Raw genomic sequence first — 9,437 nt, 5'->3', positions numbered from 1 at the left:
CAAATAGATAACCTAAATAGCATGAAAGAAAAAGACACAGAGTATGAAGTGAAGTACAATCGGTCCATCCATCAGGCTCACGAGGACGAACCGCTCTGATACCACTAAATGTAATACTCTAATTACCCTAAGCCTTACCTCATGCCGTAAAGCAAAGGTTAATCAAAGGTTACGACAGTTCTAAGGCTTATACAATATTATATATATAAAGAAATAGTAATTCTAGAAGCCCGATGAAGAAATAAGCTCAAAAACAGAGTTACAAAAGCGTGAAACATTTACACGAAGCTACAAACTTAAGGCACAAGATATAGATACAGGATAAAAAAGCATAAATAGATATGTGAGTAATAGTCATAAGGAACTAGACTCAGCCCGCGGAGTTTAGGCCAACTAGTTATATACAAACATACAGAGTTTTGAAAGTAAAACCAGCATATACAATATATCTCTCTCAAAGTAAGCCTCTAAGGCAAATATAAATACAAAAGTGAGATAATTAAAACAAAAGTAATCAAAGGACTTCAAGCAATAATCAAGATCCTCCGCTCTACTACTGTCTCGAAACTCACCGAGGTGGATTACGACCTGCATCTGAAAAATAACAACAGAATATGGTATGAGAACCGGAGGTTCTCAATATGGTAACAGTGCCCAGTAATGTAAGATATAAGACTCCGAGATACCAGAGGCAATCCTAGAACTTCATATCAATCATAAGATTCAACTTAAAGCATAACTAAAAATTAAAACCATAACTTTAAAACCATAATGAAATACCAGAATCTAACTTACGGATTTTCTACTCTAACATTTACACCACTGTCCCACAGCCTTCGCCAGCCTAACATCCATGCGATCCCATTGCCACCGCCTTTCGAACCTCCTCAATCCCAGTAGAAAACACAAGTAATAACAATACAAGTAAAGCACAAGTATAACATGTATATCAAGAAATTCAAGAAACAAATAATCATGTTATACAATTAGGCAAGCAATTCAAGTCGGCAAAGCAAGCAAACAGATAGAAGATGCACATGATGAATGCCTGTCCTATTTGGCTGTGATATCACATTATCGGTTCAACTGCCAAATCGACACATCTCCATGGAAATGTCGCCTTTTGGTCACGAATAAATGGGAACCCCCTGGGATATCATGCCCGACACACGGTCCAGGATATAGTGCCTGCATACTCTTTTGATCCGAAAAGATGTGAGCGGGATACTCTGCCATAAACCTCACATCTCAACGTAAGCGGGATTAACCACCGCCGTGACCTCGACAAGCAGGATTAACCACCGTCCTTGCCAAGCGCATAGCGTCTCAACAGTCTCAGTATAAAACAATATATCCATGATTTTCAGAAATCATTTTCAATACTCAGTAAGGCCATCATTTTACTTTGAGTCCCAGACTCATCTCACTCATCATCAATCCATAATTTCACAATTCATTATATCTATCGTTATTACAGTACTCCGTCATCTCCCTCAACAAATCCTTTCTCAGTACTCCAGAAATCTAAGGCTCCATCTTCTAAATTCATGTCAAATTCACCTATTTAAGTCACAAATTCTCCTCTTTTAGTCCTTAGGCCTAACTACAAGATATTACTCTTAAACTGCAACTTAAGGAAGTTTGGAAAGTTGAAAAATCCTTGAAAATGAAGAAAATCATTTTTCAGCAAAATAGGGGTCTCGCGTACGCAAGCCCCTGCCTCGCGTACGCATGCTGTTGAAAAATGGGTGGTCGCGTACGCAACCACCTGCTCGCGTACGCGAGTGTTCCAACCCGAATGGGTTGCTCGTGTCGCGTGTTAAAGTTCACTTACGCAAGGGCCAAAACTCTGATAGCTTGCGTACGCATGTAGTGCCTGCGTACGCGAGATGCCCAACTCGAATGGAATGGCCGCATACGCAACCCTCACCAGACTTAGAAATTTTTCAAATCTGCAGAATTTCAGTTTTAAGTACCAAACTTTAAACGTTCATAACTTCCTCTACAAAAATTTATTTTCCTCAAACTTTATATCAATTTAAAGCTCTAAAAACAACCTTTAATTTAAAATGAATTTCAACCAATTTTAAAAATTGAGACTCAAGTTATGATCTATCAAAATTCACCAAAAGCTGGTTTTTACCAAAAGTTAACTTGGTTCTCAACTTTCAAAATTCACAACCAAACCAAGTCAAAGCTCATTCAATTTCACCATAAAACACTATTAAATGCTATATTTTTACCTTTCTATCACAATTCAACCAATTCAACATCTATATCAATCAATTCCTCCTCCATAAACTCAACAATTCCACAATTTGTACATCAATATTCTAATATTAACAACTTGAACAAAATCTCACCACTCATAAGCATCATTTATCATACCACATCAAAAATTCTCATAATTACAATAATTTAATCTCAACATCAACAATTCCTATCACAAATCATCAAAACCATCACAAGCATTAATATCATCACATATTATCAATTTAACAATTGTCAACAACCAAATTCAATCCTATCCTAAGGTCCACTAGCCTAAGTCCCCAGAAATATTATATATTACATAAAGAAAACCAAAACCATACCTTTACCAATTTCCAATATGTTCTATACACCAAATTTTTGTCCAAATCAAGCCTCCAATCACCAACAATTTGTCCAAAGATCCAATAATTCACAATTCAAGCTAGACATACATAATTTGTCAAAAATCAATACCCAAGGTTCATCAAATTCACAAATTTACAAGGTAAAGAGTTTTCTTACCTTCTTTGATGGTGTTTGGGATACAAACCACTAATATCCCAACCTTACATACCACCTAATCAATCAAAATACAAAATTTCACTCAAAACTAACACCTACATTTTTGAATTTCTTAGGGCTGCAGAAAGGATAGAAAATTTCGAAATCTTACCAACACAAGTTTGATAAAACTGACGGGCTCAACAAGAGCTTCGCGTAGCCACTGACGGCACGTGAATCAGAGCACCGTAGCTCGAGTTATAGCCACCGAAAGTCGAGGATGAATAGTAACCTTCCCCCCTTTTGCTCTCTTCTCTCACTTCTCTCTATGCAGCTGAGTTTGTTGTGTTTATGAGTATTGAGTGCTTAATGGTTTATGTTTGGAGTGTTATATATGTTGGGCTTGGGCCCAACTTGGGCCCAATCCAATCCGTTAGCGTTTTTGACCCATTTGACCCAATTTTGGATCAAACCTTTAGAATTAGCATCCAGTTTTCAACTTTAATTATTTTTCTAAGTTTTTCTACTAATTTACCGGTACACACTTTTACATAATTTTCTGCAAAAAATTATATTTTCCAACTCAGAAAAATTTATTGACTGCAAAAATCATATTTAAATTTTCTAATTAATATTCTAAATTTTTTGATCCTATATTGGGCAACTAAATTATTTACTTAAGCGGTTAATTAGTCACGATTCTTACATTCTTCACACCAAATTAGAAATTTTGTCCTCAAAATTTAGTGATTACCTAAGAATAGCTCGGGATAATCCTTCCGCATCTCGGACTCCAATTCCCAAGTATGTTCTTCCACTCCTGCTCTCTTCCAAGCTACCTTAACCAATAAAACTTCCTTTCCACGCAATTTCTTCATATTAGTATCGTCAATCCGCACCGGTGTTACTTGAAAAGTCAAGTTCTCCTTTAGCTTAATCGATTCGAGTTCTAACACGAGTCGCATTCGACGTGTACTTACGAAGTTGTAAAACGTGAAATACATCATGTAAGTTAGACAAATGTGACAGCAATGCTACTTGATATGCCACCTGTAAGACCCCAGATTTTTAGAAAAATAAATAATGAATTATTTATGTCTATATATATGGTTTTATTTTTAGAAAGGTTATAAGACTTCAAATTTTGAATTAATTCAGTTTTATACAAATTTCAATTATAATTAAAGTATTTAATTAAAAATGATTTATAATTTAAAAAATAAATAAATATTTTTAAAATTAATTATATTTTATTAAATTTAATCTTAAATTTAAACTCTACGCAAACCCTAAATTCCCAATTCCAAACTCTAATTTCACTTATCCTAACCACTCTTATCCAACTTATACACACACGTAATTTCCCCTTCCACACCTCTTTGCTCCTCAATGAGCCACGCCCCCTCCACACTTGTTCATTTCTCACCGCTACTCACTCACCCACCGCCAATCTCTCTCCCAAAATACACACAACACAACTTTAGCAAATAAAATGGAAAAGAAAAGAAGAGAAAGTAGAGGAAGGGGAAACGACAGATGGAGATCGAGAGAGAAGAAGGGGGTTCGGGGAGAAGAGAAGAGAGGAAGGAGGAAGGAACGGTGCCGACTGGGGCCTCGCCGCCGTCGCCGTTTCCGTCGTTGCATAAGGGAAGAGAGAGACTCGCGGTGGAGTGAGAAAGAAAGCTAGGCGCGACAAAGAGGAAGCTACCGCTGAAGCCACTAAGCTGTCACCATCGCTGGATCCACGACCGCCGCCGAGGATTCCGTCACTGTCGTTCTAGCACCACCGTTGCGGGTAGCGTGGCCGCCGCTATCAAACCCTAGCCGCTGCTGTCACGCCTGTCACTGGAAGTCTTTAACGTCGCCACTGTCCGCTGCTAGAAGGGGATCTCGTCGCTGCGTTGGAGTCATCGCCCCCGTCGCGCCAATCGCCGTGCACCACCGTCGTCGCGGAGCTGAAGGAGCCATCGCCATCGAATAGAGCAGGGAGAGAGAGAAAGAGTTGCGAAAGAGAGAACAGGAGGCGACGGGGGCCTTTGCCGCCGCTGCTTCAGTCACTGCCACCGTCGGCTGAGCTCGCTCTCGCTGGAGGGGAGCCGGTGTCGTGTCCTTGCCGCTCTGAATCACCAGTGCCGCTGCTACTCCAAATTCCACTTTTGTTCTATTAAGGTTTGCTATTTCAGCTGCTTTGAAGCTACTACCGGTTCTATTAAAGGCTTCTGCCGCAAATGCCACCACCAGCATCACCGTCCTTCTTATCATGGTCTCAATTCTGTCATTCTTGAACCTACCATGATTTTATCTTTGTCCTATTCCAATTTTGTTGGTCTCTGCCAAGTTGTTCTAATTTCATCAGTATATATATACATCTCTATTTTAGTACTACCGTTGTGTCTTGCTGTCTTCTGCTGGAACCGATGAAATTGTAGTTACAGTTGCATCTGCAATGTTGTGATGTGATGAAGGTTGCCACTACCATGACTTAAAAGGAAAAGGCGTTCACAGCATTTAGTCTCATGGGTTTCGAAAACCTGAGGTAGGGGGTTTGTTTTTAAAATTAAATGTTTTAATTTAGAATGCCTAAAAAGCTTAATGAATAATTGCAAATAATTTACTAGAGTTTAGTATTACTAATCGATGAGAATTTGTTGAATTGTGGTTGTGAATGGTAATCAATTGGTGTTGTTTGTTAAATTGAAATATGAATTGAGTTTAGATTGAGGCTGTGAATGTTGCTGGAATTTCTAGTCATGTTAATTTCTTAGTTTGCTTGTTGATTTGAGATTTATCTGATAATAGTAAGTACTGTTGCAAAGATTTGGGAATTGTTGTTTGTTGAATATGCTAATTCGATTTGTATATTGTGGTATTGAATGTCGAAGTGAGCTGTTAGTTATTAAATTGAGTTAAAGTAGGTTGATTATTAAGAATCATGCTGTATTGGTGTTTGTGGAATCAGATTAGTGAACTGTTGAGGGAATGAAGGAGCACGTAAGAGTGGTGAAGTCAAATGTTAAAGGGAGGTCTTGTCCAAGTTTTTATAAAGATATAAAAAAATGTGATTTTGATTTGAAAATCCGACTTATAAGCTTATTTTGAGAAATGCTTTTATGTTGAGAAAAGAATAGGTTTACATATTTACACAAATCGAGAAAATGGTTTAATATTGAGAGGTTTGATTTATATTTCTAAAAGTAGGGAATGACTTAGGTTTAAAATTGTTGAAAAGAGCTTGAGAAAGCGTTGGTTTGATTTATTGGTAATAAATGGAGAGTTAAAAATAATTTGATACTGAACCTAGTTACTAGTTAGCTTTCAGATTTATAAATGTTTTAATAATGGATATGGTTTGTTGGATTTATCAATGGTTTTTGAGAGTTGAAAATGGTTTGGTAGGGACCCTCGAAGGGTGGCAAAGTCCGAATTTTAGAGGAGATGCTGCAGAAATTTTTATAACACTTCGAGGCTTTGCTTAAAGCATTATTCAAAGGAAAACTTGATTTAAGACTTATTCTATTTTGTTTTCAGTTTTTCAAGAAAAGCATTATGTTCTAAGTTTACCCTATTAAGAAAAGATTCTTGTTTTAAGTGATGATTTGAGTTCGGTTTATTAAGAAAAGGAACTTTTATTAAATGTTTTGAGGTTATTATAGGTGAATGAATGTATGGTGATGTGGAGATGTAAACAATAAGGTGATGCGGAGGTATGTATAGTTAAGCGGTAATGAGGAGGTACGTTTAGTAATATGGTGATGCGGAGATATGAGTATGTAATTGGTGATGTGGAGGTATAATGAAAAGAAAGAAAATGAAAAGTCATGAGTGAAATAAATAGTTGAAATAGATTATGATTTATGAAAATGAAATGTGAAGGGGCCTTGTGCCAAATTGCTAATGCGAAAGGGCCCGCCTAACTGATAGTCTGAGATTGCTAATGCGGGAATGTTCGCCTAACTGATAGCACTATTTCTTACTGTGATGCACATTAAGATATCATTATGATGAGGCCTAACTGACACGGATAACCGTGATGCCAAGGTGTCTAACTGACACACTAAAAAAACCATATTCGGGGTTTGTCCGAGTAATGTCGGGTTGCGGGTAGACAACTGACGCATGAGCTCATGGCTTGCTTAGGACAGACATGCATCATATTGATTGTGCATTTGCATTTGGTTTTGTTTTGCTTGTTATATTTTCTCTGTGATTGTGCTGATTGTCTTATTCTGCTTTGCTTGTGTGTTCATTTGAGTTTCTAGTACTATTAGTTTATGTATTAAAGTGATTAAGAGTTAATGTTGTGAAATGTGAATGAGCTTTGTTTTAAGGTTAATTATTCGCATGTTGTTCATTACTTTTACGGTATTCACTTTCTTTACTGAGAACATGCGAGGACGACATTCTCACCCCCTACAGATCTTCTGTTTTCAGCAACTGGTCCGGGAATTTTTGGCGAAGAGCCGCGACCAATCCACAGAGTCTTGTAAATATATGTATTCGTATTACCTGTATTTGGTTTAGTCCTAGGATTTACTTTCCCCTCGTCATTCATTGTTTTGAATTTTAGAGGGGCATGACTTGTAATTGAGAGTCTTAGAATAAGTCTATATATATAAAGTTATGTAAATATATACTTCTGTGGTTAAGAGTTATAAAATAAAGTCTCCTTTCAATTTCTTGTTTAAAATTTTGATTCGTATTTGTAAAGGCTCGATATTAAATAAAGACAATATAAAATTAAAAGGTTTAAAATTGAGTAGCGCTCGGACTTTTAGTACAATCATGAGGTGCTAAAAGTTAGGGTGTTACACCACCGGCCCGATTCGCCTCAAATCTCAAACGGTCCTATATATCTCGGATTTAATTTCTTCGTCTTAATCGCTCTTCCAATCCCAGTTGTAGGAGTAACCTTCAGGAATACATGTTCGCCCACTTCAAATTCCAACAGTTTTCTTCGTTGATCTGAATAACTTTTCTGTCGGCTCTGTGCAGTCAAGATTCTAGCTCTAATCTGTTTGATCTTTTTAGTGGTCTCTGCTATCAAATAAGGCCCTAACACACTTATTTCATCGGCTTTCTACCAATACAGTGGAGACTGGCACTTCCATCCATACAAAGCCTCATACGGAGCCATCCCAATACTCGCATGAAAGCTGTTATTGTATGCAAACTCCACCTAAAGCTAATACTAACTAGAACAGAATTGAAAAGGGATTTGATGAATAACCTGAAATGTAGAAACAGGAGGGAAAAAACAGAGAAGGGGAATGGAGATGCAGTGGTTGTCGGAGCACTGGAGGCAAGGGCTGAGCTTTGTGAATAGGGAAAGAAGCAGCTTGCGGATGGTGGTTCGGACGGTGACAGAGGTTCTGATTTGCGAAGAAGAGTGGTGTGGCGAGGATAGGTGGTGGTTTGACGGTGTTCCGGTGGAGCCAAACGGCAAAGAAAATGAAGAAGAAGAAGACTACGGTGGCACTGGTGGACGAAGCGGCGCTAGTGGACGGAGCGGCGGCTGGAGATGGGAGGGAGCCGAGAGGCTTAGAGAGAGAGGGAGGTGAGGGGTTAGAGAGAGAGAGAGAGAATTCAAAATGAGAGAGAACAAGGTTCGCGCTCTCAATTTAGGGCACTATTATTGTCGGATTTACCGGCAAATAAATCCGATGGTAAAGCTTTACGTGTTACCAAAACGAATCGTTTTACTAATCTAGGTCACCGTTAGATATATCGGATGGTAAATCCTAATGATCATGCAAATTTTTTTCTTTTCTCCCTCCAAATATTGCTCGTGGATTTTCTGTCGAAAAAATAAATCCAACGCTAACTTACTAACACGACGAATTCATCGTAAATTCCGCCGATAAATCTCCCGGTAATAGTGCCGCTAATGTACGACGGTAAATTCGACGGTACACAGCATTTTTCTTGTAGTGACACTTCGCATAAGCATCCATCAATGTGGTCCCAACCCCCAAACACCCCTCAAACCCCCTCTTAATCACAAAACCATGAACGCCTTCAGTAGTTCTCTTCTGGCGCACCCGAGAATAAGCCGAAAGCATCGAACCTACAACTATTGGATCCACAAAACCATCCTCCTCCTCCTGAACACACCCCGCATTCTCACTCTCCTCAACTAACAGCTCCTTAAAGAAGTGAATGCCCTCAGCAGTGCAACTATTTCGGACATACCCGGCAATAATTGAAGTCCAAGACACCACATTCCTTTGGGGAATTTCGTCGAACAATTTTTGGGCATCTTCCAAATGGCCACACTTAGAGTACATATCAAGTTATCAACTAGAGTTGACGAAACAAAGAGATCCGATTCAAAACCAAATATGAAAGCCTGTTGATGGGTCTGTTTTCCAACGCAAAGGTCGAAGAGCGAAGAACAGGGTTTGATGGCGCAAGGGAAGGTGTTGTGGTTGGGAATGAGGGAAAGCTTGCACATGGAGGAGAAGGCGCGGAGGGCCTTGAGGGAGTCGCCGCATCAGGTGAGGTCGGCAATAAGGGAAAGCAAATGATATCCCTTCGCAAGCTATGCAGTTCAAGAAACCAAATCCTGGAGTAGCTCCATCGATGAAAGAAAGAAAGAAGAAGAGGAAGAATGGCAGTGAAGAAGATGACCGAGTGTGTTTGTATTTGATCACACTTTCTATTAGCAAAAGAAATCTCTAAATGAC

The 9,437-nt window shown here is 38.7% G+C and overlaps 1 long non-coding RNA gene across 2 annotated transcripts; it reads left to right on the top strand.

The window, feature by feature from the left end:
- The first annotated feature begins 4,072 nt into the window (after positions 1-4,072).
- On the top strand, positions 4,073-7,441 carry LOC110271773 (uncharacterized). Of its 2 annotated transcripts, none has more exons than XR_002362411.2 (2): positions 4,073-5,290; positions 7,186-7,441. It is a non-coding gene; the product is annotated as an uncharacterized LOC110271773 (long non-coding RNA). The 2 variants fall into 2 exon arrangements; XR_002362410.2 differs by having other exon boundaries at positions 4,126-5,290; positions 7,171-7,441.
- The last annotated feature ends 1,996 nt before the right edge of the window (positions 7,442-9,437 follow it).

The sequence above is a fragment of the Arachis ipaensis genome, chromosome B5 (genome assembly GCF_059453495.1).
Source record: "Arachis ipaensis isolate K30076 ecotype BB chromosome B5, ASM5945349v1, whole genome shotgun sequence".
NCBI classification, from domain to species: domain Eukaryota; kingdom Viridiplantae; phylum Streptophyta; class Magnoliopsida; order Fabales; family Fabaceae; genus Arachis; species Arachis ipaensis.
The sequence above is the reverse complement of the archived record's forward strand: the minus strand, read 5'-3'. Positions and strand labels throughout refer to the sequence as shown.